The sequence below is a fragment of the Dermacentor albipictus genome, chromosome 3 (assembly GCF_038994185.2).
Source record: "Dermacentor albipictus isolate Rhodes 1998 colony chromosome 3, USDA_Dalb.pri_finalv2, whole genome shotgun sequence".
NCBI lineage: Eukaryota > Metazoa > Arthropoda > Arachnida > Ixodida > Ixodidae > Dermacentor > Dermacentor albipictus.
This window is the reverse complement of record NC_091823.1, coordinates 139,109,608-139,118,267: the sequence shown is the minus strand read 5'-3', so window position 1 is coordinate 139,118,267 and position 8,660 is coordinate 139,109,608. Positions and strand designations below refer to the sequence as shown.

Here is an 8,660-nt window from a genome sequence, read left to right as displayed (position 1 = left end):
TGCAAATTGGAATGCACTGCAGCTTATTCAATAATTCGAAAAAATGAAAGCGACTAGAAAATAAGAATAATTGAAAATACACTCAAGGAATAAAACTTGACGTACATTGGAAAAGTATCACATGGAGCTCAAGGCGTCTGAATAAAGGCGATACGAACACACGGGCACTTTCAACCATTCTCGCCAGAGAAAAACAAAGCAGCAAGTACCAGAGGCAAGTTGACAAAAGAGCGAACATTGCATAATACTGAAAATACCTTTGGAAAATGTGGAGTGCTTAAACAAAATTATTGTTTAAAAATTAAACAAAACAAAGCAGTAATAATCAATAAGGTTCCTACCAATCAAAGCAGTAACAAGGTTTGCCAACATAGGAATACTACTAATTTTCAAGACACAGGCGTTCAATAGAATCAGTGTTTATCAAAGGCGATAATGGCAGGCTGTTCGAGCCTGTTGTAGTGGGCAGGAAGGAAGAAAACTTAAAGGCATTGGGTAGGGTGTTTTAAGGTGTTAAAGAATGAGCGTGACGATGCCGTGTTGGACGTTATGTAAGTGGTTCAACATAAGCCTGTGGGCGGAGGGATAAAACTTGTTTTTCAGCAAAACAAAATGAAATATCAGTATATATATTTTCCTACGTAACTGTAGCTCCTGAATATTATGTTGATATCATTAGGCTAGTAAGAGAGTCACTTAGCATATATTAAGAAAAAATAAACCTGATAGCTCTACGTTGGATCGGCTCTGAAGCGTTAATGCTATTTTTTCTGATAGGGATCCCACACATCGCATGCATATTATAGTTTCCGTCCGATGAGTGAAGTATAAGCCAGCAACCTTGTGCCAGAGCGAGTGTGCCTGACTTTGTGCCCGACGAGACAGTTTCCTGAAAGACGAGTTACATGCATTAGATATGTGGCTATTCTCACTGAGGTCACTGGATATTGTTGTTCTAAGGTATTTGTATTGGCTGACTTGAGTGAGCGGTTCCGGGCCGAGGTTATCGACAAAAAACACTTTATTTATTTTTCTTCTTATGGACACGCAAATTTCTTTTTCTGTGTTCAAGTGCATGCCCCACCAACTGCGCGAAGAAATAATATTCTAAAGTTCAGAATTAAGCAATAATTCAACCTCATGGCGAGTAACCTCCTTAAACAATACACAATCGTCAGCAAATAGTCCAAGTTCAACAGGGTGAGAAATTCCCATAGTGATGTCGTTTATATATGTAGGAAATAGTAATCCTCTTATTACACTAACTTTAAGCCCTCCATTGATTACTGAAAGCTCGTTAGAGGAGCAACTGTCAATTAAAACGAAGCGCTTGTGATTAGTCACATAAGCCACAATTAGTCAATAATATAGGCTGGAAGGTCAGTCTACGGCAATTTTTGTATACGTTTACCGTGAGGAACAAAGACAAACACTTTTTTTAAAGTCGAGATATTACGTAAGCTGCCTTGTCTTTGTAAATTGTCTGCAAATAGACTTCTCAAGAGCATGAGCAAATTTAGGAATAGTTGTCGTTAGGTGTGTCACAGCGGAAAAACCTTCGCGGAAACCATGCTAATGAGGAGAAAGTACATTGTTGCCACTTATGAATTTGGTTATTTCATTGCCTATGATATTTTCGATTAACATGGAATTTTCTGATGTTAACAATATTGGACGATAACTAGTCACTAGGGCTGTGTCGCCTCTTTTAGGTATGTGAACGACACGTGCAGTTAGTCAGTGTGTAGGAAGCGTAGCAGAAGATAACGAGGAACGAAAAATAACAAAAAAGAAACTAACACCTATGCAGACCTGTGCAGAAAGGCGTTCGGTATGCTGTCTGGTCCTGGAGACGATCTAGCCTTGAGGCTCAGTAACATCGACAATACACCTCGTTGCAATACAATAACAGGGTCCAAGCTATATGGCATGCGGTTAGGGTTTATACCATCATCGATAATTGACAAAACCCGCGATACATTGTTTTTCGAAAACGAGATGGCCTTCGTGAACAGATTGGTCAATTGACTTGGTTTTCTTTCTTAGAAATGCCCAACATTTTTGGGGTGTCGTGTGAATTAAACTTGGCAGGAAATGGTGAAAATACCAGTGGTTAGCTAGCTGTATTCCTTGGTTTATTTTATTTTGGATTTCATGAACTGAAACACGTGGCACACATCGTTGCTTTAAGCGCTTAAGTTTTCTTTTAAGGCGTAAGATCTCTCTCGTTTTCAAGGGCGTAGACTTATAATTTTTTTTCGTTCATTTGGGATAAAGTTGCTAATAGAGTAACCGGTAATTTCTTTAGGATTATCCCCAAGGACAGTAGCAATGTTATGAAACTTATCAAGGCACAATTCAACATAATCGGAGGCACTTTCGTCTGTGACACGAGATAATTCTGTCGCAAGGGTTGTTTTGCATTTTCTGGTGTTGAGCACTTCCAAAGCACTAGAACAATATACCAGATTGTGATCGGAAATGCGAGGTTCAACCGAAACAAAAATTGTTTCTAATGTACGACTTGAAAAACAAGGTCGAATATGATGGCTGGCGTACCACAGATGCGCTTTGGCTGTTTACCAACTTGTATATTGTGAGAGATAGTTATGTCATCGACTTAACCTATATGTGAATTATTCAACAAGCAGAAAAGCCCTTTCTCCCAATCATTATATCGCAGGCTGAAGTCGCCTATAAATAGTACGTTGTCGCTTGTGAATGACACCATGTAATGAAAAAGATCACGAAAGAATTTTGGGGACGAGCCAAGTCTTCGATAAATGGTGATTAGATAAAATTATATTACAAAATTTACGCTGTTTTACACGATGAGAAGAAACATTACTGCGCCGCTTGCGAGTAGGAGTTTTTGTCACCTTCGCCTACTTATTCCGAATTCGAATGGCGGACAGTCGCTATTGCATCACTTGTGGTACAGAAGAAACAATCAAATACCTTCTGTGCGACTGCCCAACATAAAAAGATGAGAGGGTTATCCACCAGACAGGCTCAGGGCACTTAGATGACAGCCCTTTCAGAGAAGAGACGGTCTTGGGACCATGAGCTCGCGCGCCTGCTTTGTACAAAGCCAGAAAGCACTGCTCCGTTTGTTGAAATGCGCCAGCGGTGGTGAACTGTGCGATGAACGCTCGATTCTCTGAGTAACAATGAAAAGTGCCGTACTTCTATCTTCCTTCTCGTCTTTCAGTTCCTTTTTTCTCTCTCTCTCTCTGTCACTCACAACAAAATGACGCGTGTAGATAACGGCGTCACGCAGTCGAACAATTCAGGTAATGCGTACAGAAAATCACACTTTCAATTTTTCGTAAGTTTCTAAATTCAAGTAATTGACTACTGCTAATGTCGATGTTCCCATTCTTGGCTGAATAACAATAAGGTAAAATTGACGCTGTCGACAAGTTTCGGTTACGTGCGATTAAAATGCTTCGTTGCTTCAAGGACGGTTGAGCAATCGAAGGGTTCTTAAAATAGCAGTTTCTGATGATGAGTCCCGTTTGCTGTTTACGACGGGCGCCGCTGATATTTCATTCCATTCACAGCACACGGAGTGTAGTCTTAGGCAAGGCTCAATAGGTAATAAAACGCTTTGTAGTGCCAGAAAAAGCCGGCTGTCATGATCACTTCTTACCAGGGTCTTGTCTAAAGGGACACTAAAGACAAAAACTAAGTCTACGTGGACTGTTTAAATACCATCCCAGAAACCTCGCAAGGCCTCTTTCGTGCCAAGAAAATAATTAGTTTACGAGAAAATTGCATCTGAAGGGTCCAAATGCCTTTTCCTAATTTCAAATCTCCAATTTCAATTTGCCTGCCGTCGTTGAGTAAAACGGCGCCCGACAATCGGAGGCCGCGAACCAAGACACAGCGGTGGATTCGCCGCTGCAGCGGCTTTTTGGTCAAGTGTCGTGAACCTCTCGGGCATGCCGAGACACCACATGGAAATTGAATTCTTTGGTACTCCCACATTGTGCGAGTTTCGTAAGCCAGCAAGACCAGAGCAGCACTACGCAATCATGAAAGTACTGCAACGCGAAAGCGTGAGCGGCGCCGAATCGAGAGCAAACGAAACCCTTCGACCGCCCGCGTCGTTGTCAATGGCAATTTCAATTAGTTCTTTCTTTCTAAAAATGAAATGGAACTGGACAGTTAGCATTTAATTGCATCTGATAATACAACACAAGTATATTTTTTGCAGCGAGTAGTTGAGCACTATTAACCGAATTTAACTGAGGAGTGATTTCGTCATCGGGCATGTGCTTGAATTTCCCGGGGAAGACTCTAATCATATCCTGCATTTTCCTTAATTACTCGAATATTAAGGGCCAAACAATGAAATCTTCCTTACCTCAGTAAGGAAGCCTTCATTGCGGTGAGGCTACCTTATGTCACTCTGAAAGCTTCCTTACTGAGGGGCCCTCGGTGAAGGCTTCCTTAGTGCTCCCTCAGCATAAGGTAGCTCCAAAGGTTTCAGTCACGCGTGCGGCATGAAAGCGTTGCTAGGCTTTTGTAGGCGTTGCACGACGCCGGCGTGCCAGCGTTGATGGAGCACATCAAGCTTTGCACTGTAATGCGCTACTTTTCTTAAGTTTAGTAAACAAAACTAGAAGAAAGCGTCCACGCTTCTCTACATTAGCTCTTCAATTTAAAGATTCTGTGACGACACAACTTTTTTTATTGAATAATGGTGTTCGCGTAAAGCTTTTAAGAGATAATCTCGAACCCAGGCATGCGGCAACTGCTCCTTACATGAAGACGGGTGAAGGGAGCTTTCAGACTACGCTTGCTTCCTCCATCCGTCCTTGGCTGTAAGGAGGCCTCACGTAAGGTTAGGAAGCGCTCGAAGGAAAGGAACGTTTCATTGTTTGGGCCTAAGGCTCTGTTCGCGGTAATATTAACGCTTTGGATATCATCCACTTTACTATCACTTTAGCTTGACTTAGTATTTGTCTTTAGTGTCCCCTTAAATAGAAGGTATACATAAGTATTCAAGCTGTAATATAAACTGCTACGACAGAACTGCACCAAAATGAAGTGGGAAGGGCCGGAGCTTTTGATCGCTACGTAGCGGAGACAGCCAAAAATAAAATCAAAAAGAAAACTTGAACGGCCGCCAACGGTGGCTGCTGACGCTTGCAGCGCTTTTCCTGAATAAGGCTCGCCAAGCGGCCGCCGCTGGCATATATGAAACTGAAGCGGACATTTTGTGGCCATAGCAGAGCTATTAAAGCACTCTCGCCAAAAAAACAGAACGGCTCCTTGTTCAACGAAGCTAATAGGAATGATTGCGAATTGAGCAACCAGCAGAAATATTTTCTCTCTACCTTGACTCTTTCCACCTTCGTGTAGTTTTCGCGGTAAGTTGCCCGTCGGGCAAATAGCACTGTTGAGTGTGGGCAACACTTTGATTACAATACAATATAGAGGTAAATAGAAGTTAAACTTTAATTATAATAGTGCGTTAAACACTGATGTGCAATTTGGGCAAGCGTGAGGAAAGGCCGAGTAATACTTGAACGTGGTGGGGGCCTGGTTGTCACGGGGATGATTTTTTTGTGGCCTACGAAGCGGAGTGAAAAAAGAAACTTGAATCCAGACTCTGGGAAGCAGCAGCGATGGGTCGTGCCCACGCATAAAATCGCGCACAACTAAGGGCGGCTAATCCGACACTGATCCGAATAGTTCGGCGGACAGCGCAAATTTGAAGCCTTCATCATCTCACTGAAAGACCCACGCAATATATCATTCTGTTCAAGTAAGCGAGTGCGCTTATCCCAAGCGCGCAAATTCCTCGGGCTGCTCAGAGTTCGTGTATGTCTTTGACACCCTGTGCTGCATGTATATGTTCTGGTGCGGTGATGACTACGCGCCTTCTTGATTATCGTGCACGTACTTCACATGTACTTCCTATATTGTGTTTATTCGTGGTATAGTTTGGACCGCGTTCTTCTCTATTGGTTGTGACCATAATGCCAGTGCGATAAAACGCTATGAATAAAAACTTGTAGAAGAAAGGCAACTACTCGGTCGCTAACATTTTGTTAACTTGTGGCACAGAGAAGTCCTACCTTCCTTTCAAAGAAAATGCAGTGCTATTAGGAGTAAGCTTATAATAACTACTCGCAAGCTCGTGGAGTACATTTATTGACTAAACTTGCCAACCATCTAACCATGTTGCTTTTAAACGTGAAATGCTTGACATTGCCGTACATTGCACCGTCACTTAGTGCGACGAGTAGCCGGAGGGTTCGAATTCCAACATTCCAAATACAGGCCGCTTAAAGAGCAGGTGGTATCGTTACACCGGCCAACAGGACAGTTATATCCCACGAAAGGTTGCATCTTTGCCGCAGTCTCAATTGAAATATCCTGTGAAAAAAAAAACGGAGAAATTATAAAAAGGCAGTATAAGCATAACCGAATTTCAATAAACTAAAGGTATGGGGGGTTTGCTAAGGAAAAGATACTGCTCGAATAACAGACGAGCACGAGGAAGTACGTACATGGGCATGCGCAAATTTCCAACAAAATCTTATTTCAGTCAAAATCGTCAGTGTAATATTATTACCACGCATGCGCATTGAGACAGCGCACATTCACCAATAAAAAAATTGACACGTCATCCCAGTCCTGCGAAAGGGGATGTTCTGTGAAGCTGTTACAAAAAGACAAATACAACTGTTAAGGGGGGTATGAAATTCACACTTTCTCATATTCCTAACCCAGCGCATTATTCTGCCACAGGAGAGTGTGGACTTGTGGACTTTCCCTGTGCCACGGCGATGTGACCGCGGCAATGACATCCAAACATGACATCCTAGGCAATGCGACCAGCTGCACCACGCCGCTGATGGTCGTATTGCCGTTTCTTTTTCCTTAGCCGCTTCTCGTTGTCACGCTGCCACTCGGGAGTCCTAACTATACGTGGCCTACGCATAGCGGTGCTGCAACAACAAATGAACCGGTTGATAGGCTGTTTCTTTTTGTATAAAAGGCTAGTGACATCTCACCCCACATCGTCAGCAGCCTTCGCGGCGGCAGCTACCGCAATAGTAATTTTTACTGTTAAACATATGCAGGGAGCGCAACGGGCTTCGCATTGTCAATCATGCGGCTTGGACGCTTGTTGTGTGCCCATTCTTTATTGAAACAAATGCTGTGCTGTACGTTGTATGTGTGATACTATATAATGAATGCACTACTTGCTTCAATCACTGCAGGACTTTCTTATTTTTTTTCGTGACGATGGCGCCGCGACAAATCCCGACCGACTAGAGGCCAAGAGCTTCGCTGAAAGAACCGTGAGATATAAGCACAATGATTGTGTCACCGCAACAAACCGCTTTGACATCTATACAACAAACCAAACCAAGAACTATGGCGGTTGCTGGAGCTAGTTGGTTATTCATGATAAAAAATGACGTGCAGCGCGAACGAAAAGGACTGCGAGAGACGACGTGCACTGCGCTGACTTCCAACAATATTTTATTGCGTTGCCACATCGTGTGTATATATACAAGAGGGGCTATGCGCAGTAAATGAAAGGAAGTCACAAGGGGCGTTCAATAGCATGTCATTGTACTAAGAACATCGTCACTTGAAAAAAAAAAAAACATCACAATTTCTATCTGTTGAGATACAAGACTTCTCTAGGGGTCAGCCCGATAGAGGGGGCACTAACGCACACACTACCCACTATTCTGATGAAGTCAGCTTCGATAATTTCCAAAGAGCACTCTGGGCTACGTCTCGCTAAAACTTCTGTATCTTCAAAGAACGCCCATTGAGACTGCCTTTCATTTTCTGCGCATGTCCCCTGTTGTATATATACAAACAATGTTGCAACGCAATAAATTTTGTTGGAACTCAGTGAAGTATTTGTCCTCTCTCGCAGTCCTTGTCGTTCGTGGTGTACGTGATTTTTTATCAAACCAAGAAGTCGACGTGTAGCTTAGGCATGTATTACCTTTGGAGGCAATATAAAACGGTTCCATCAGTTCGCTGGCAGTAAATTTGTTTCTTCTTCTAAGAGTCTTGATCCCCTGACGCCGCGGCGACCTCACGCGAACTGGACAATGCGCGCGCAAATGTACAATGCCCTTGGTTTTTATCGAAAGTTCGTGCTCCATCTCACAATAAATTAGGCAGCATTCCGTTCACCTGAAATTTGGTATTGCGGTTTTACCTGCACATTATGAATTACGCATGAGTGCCCCACAACTTTCGGAGATCAAGATTTTTGGAAGAAGCAAATATTCACCCACCAGAGCATTAACTGAAGCGTTAGATATTACCGCCATAGTTAATGCATGCCTCTATGATATGCCTGTTTATTTGTTTGGTATCAACCAGACGTACTTGGTGCAGCAAATTGCATTGACCTAATATCTTTTCACATTTTGACCGGTGTATTATACAGTGAACTCGCGGTGCCTCGTTACGCAAGTGTGGTAATATTGCTATGCTGACAGCTTACTGAAATAAAAGTTAACTGTAAGTTTGTGCTTGTCTTTGCCTCTACTCTCTCGTGCTCGTCTGCTTTGTTGGCGTATACCTTTTCTCTTAGCGTTATGAAGCAACTAGCCCAACAACAGGATTAATAGGCATAATGTTGCTAACTCGGGGGCAACCTAATCCAC

At 42.8% G+C, this 8,660-nt stretch overlaps 1 protein-coding gene across 1 annotated transcript in view; it reads right to left on the bottom strand.

Moving 5' to 3' along the window:
• Positions 1–6,200: 6,200 nt before the first annotated feature.
• LOC135917831 (uncharacterized) overlaps positions 6,201–8,660 on the bottom strand; it is a 265,446-nt gene continuing 262,986 nt past the window's right edge. Inside the window, exon 17 of the mRNA XM_070536081.1 lies at positions 6,201–6,390. The gene's annotated coding sequence lies outside the window, so the exon portion shown is untranslated. The remainder of the gene's footprint in view (positions 6,391–8,660) is intronic.